Genomic DNA, 3,334 nt, shown 5'->3' with positions numbered 1-3,334 from the left:
GTAGCCTGTTGTTAGCTGAGGTCCACACACAGTGTTTGACAGTGTAAAGTGTGTGAAAGGGCTGCTGGTGGAGCTCACTAGGATGAGCAGGTGACCACGAGGTGGAGAGCAGCTGGCCTGGCTTTGACCCGGGCCACGCCCCCTTTCTCTCTGCTTTGCTGTCACTTATCTTCACTGCTCTGTCCAATAAAGCTGAAAAAGGCCCCGAATCAAAGAAATCTGCTGCAGCCTCTGAAACGTCTTCTGTTTCCTTCCCGACGGCTTTTTCACCGTCAGCCCATCAGACAGTCCAGCAGCATTTATGATGATGTCATGATGTTGAAGAGGCTGCTACGGTGGCCTCCCATGACCCCCAGCCTCATCACAGCTGAGATGCAGACATTTGAAAACATTCAGCAGACAAATGAATAACAGTCCAACACAACAGTCTGTGTGCAGACACACACTGACCTTTCATATAGTCAAACACAGCTGGTTGAGTCATTTCTCTGTGAGTCTAAAGTGAATCTAGTATTTGAAAGTCCACTTCCTGTATTTGTTGTTGAAGACTTCTTCAGCTTCTTCTCAAGGACATCAGCTGCTTGTTTGGCAGCAGAGGCAGTTAAGAAGCTTCCTGAAAAACACTGAACAGTGAGTTCACTGTGGCATATGACAGATTCAGCTTTCTGTGTGCAAATGTGTCTGTGTCGACCTTTCAAATGCTGTTGAATCCAAAACATCAGCGGCTCCTCGGCTGCTCACTTCATGCACTTCTGTCTGTGTGACAGTCCAATGACATCACAGCTGTTTCCAGCCCCAGTGTCTCAGGACTGGACACCTTTAAACATGTCGAGGATCAAACAGCGTCCAGCTAAACACACATGAAACTATCAGAGCTGACAATCATTCCAATAACATCTAATGGTTCATGTATGTAGACACAGGACTACAAGGAAATGGCTCTCAGCATCTGGCTGTGGGAACACATGAGTCCCTGTTTGTGTTCAGATTGTGTGCATGTTTTAGACGTGTGTCACATGTAGAAACACAACAATCCCACAATGACACACAGATGTGTTTGACACAGCTGTGCAGCTGTAAGTTGTTTCTAATGATTCATTGAAGCTCTTCTAACATTCTGGAGACGATCAGTACATGAATCTGTTCAACACGACAACAATTTGACTTCAGTGTGAACGTTTGCATTAAATAACCTTCTTCATCCAGCTGACAGCATCTTCATCCTATGATGTGAACAGTTCCTCCTGTTGATGACAAACCTCTGACAGGATCTGCTTGAGGAGCTTTTTCATGTGCAGCTCTCTGAGCTCAGGGCTGAGCTGCTGTTTCATCTTTAAGAGCTGCTGCCTCCTCGCCGGACTTGTTCTCCTCTTCTTCTCCTAATGACACCATTTCTGCTTCATATTAAATTCAATAAAGATGCTGACATGTATCTGTAGCAACAACATCATTGAATCTAGAACAACTGGAGCCAAACCAGTGGCTCTGCTGGGATCACTGGTGAGCCAACACTTCCTTGTTGATGCAGATTTCAGGGCTTCCTTTTGCTCCTCCGTTATAACTGTTCTCTCTTCTCAACACATGATGACACAAAGGAATCAGCAGTGACAAAGATGATGCTGAAGAGAAGCACACACTTCACACATATAACAGAGCAGTGCAGTTACACACACCTCTGCTCGACATCAGGCCTCAAACAAAGACACAAAACACTAACTTGACTCTAAACAGAAGAAACGAGCAGCTGTTTCTGTTCTGTGCTTATTTATATTTGACACACATGCTTCTCTTTGTGCAAACACACATGGCACTATAAGGGTAACCTCGCACACAATGATTGGACAGCACAGTGATGATGCTGGGAGATCCTATACGCAGCAACACAGAAACACTGAGAACTTTAAACAATGATGGAAAGTGTTATAAATGACTTGTTGGCCTCTGATCTGTCACAAACAGCTGAAACGTGTCTCTCATGAGTCACATGAAGGTTTTTGACAGAAAGGACAAAAAGTAGCTGCAGTCAGTTTGTGTCATTTTTATATTTATTCATCTGGGAGAAAAATCTGAGGGACATTAAAATGTGTTTTCAACAGAGACAAGAACATGAATATAACAGAACAGGTAAATGAACATGTTTCAAGTAAACAGCTGGACTGATCAGGTCCAAACACAGAGTGATAAACTTGTCAAACAGCTGTCATATCTTTATATAGAAGCTCTTTATAAATGCTGCTCACTGCAGTCTGTTTACTAATAATGTCAAAGTGTTAGAAACACAGAAACATCAGAATGGTCTTTGTTCACAGAAACCTGTCTGGGATCCTTTGTTGTTCTTTTGATGCAGAGTTACATTATAAATATAAAGAGTTATTTCAGAGTCTCATCAGTTTTCCTGCATGTCTTTATTTAACACATCAGCAGGGCTGAAGCTCTCATGTTAAACACACACTGATCTATGGACACGTTCATGTGTTTCTAACAGAACCAGGCTGTTATCAGCCTGCACTAACATTATGTCACACACACTGAATGTAACAGTGACAGTTTACATCATCACACAATCAGCTGTGATTGTTTCACTGTCATCAAACGAGTCAACAGGAAGTAGAATCAATAGAAACCAATCATTTACTGACAGCATGTCTGATGGAAATAAGTGCAGATTATGTATGAAGTCTAACTGCACACAGTAACTGTGTTACAATAAGGACTTAACAGCGCCCTCTGCTGGAGTGTTTCAGTACTGCGTTAACTAGAATACACCACCTCCTCCTCACACCACCTGCTACAGCTCTACTCTTCTATGACTACAGTCATCCACAGCACTGATGTGAGGTCACATGGTTCATATGTAAGGAGCACAGCTGACCTCAGGTCAGTTTAATGACTGTGAGCAGCAGCTGTGTTATTGTCACTGTGACAGGGAGACACTCTCAGACACAGCGCTCATGTCAGCTTGTTCTCATGCAGGAGGATCAGGAGCTCCATGTTTGTCTTTCTGTTTGAATCATGATGTGTTTGTGCCATCAGAGTCTGTCATGAGTACTCAGGGTTTCACAGCAGCTCTTCTGGATGCTGACGAGGACTCCAACCTCATGTTTCACCTCTCTGAGCTTCTGATGTCTGTGAACACTCGTGTTTCTTCTCTGGGCTCATCTGGACAAAAACACCTTTCTGTGTTTGGCTGCAGCCTCATTCTGACTGACAGGAAGTGTGTTATCCATGAGCTGCACTTCTGTGAGGAAGTTTCCTGCTGTGTTTCCTGTCTGTGGACAAACACGAGTGTTCCAGCTGAGGACTTGGTTCCTTCCACCTGTCCATACAGGACATC

Source organism: Aulonocara stuartgranti (genome assembly GCF_965226115.1).
Source record: "Aulonocara stuartgranti genome assembly, chromosome: 4".
Classification (NCBI taxonomy): domain Eukaryota; kingdom Metazoa; phylum Chordata; class Actinopteri; order Cichliformes; family Cichlidae; genus Aulonocara; species Aulonocara stuartgranti.
Note: the sequence above shows the minus strand (reverse complement) of the source record.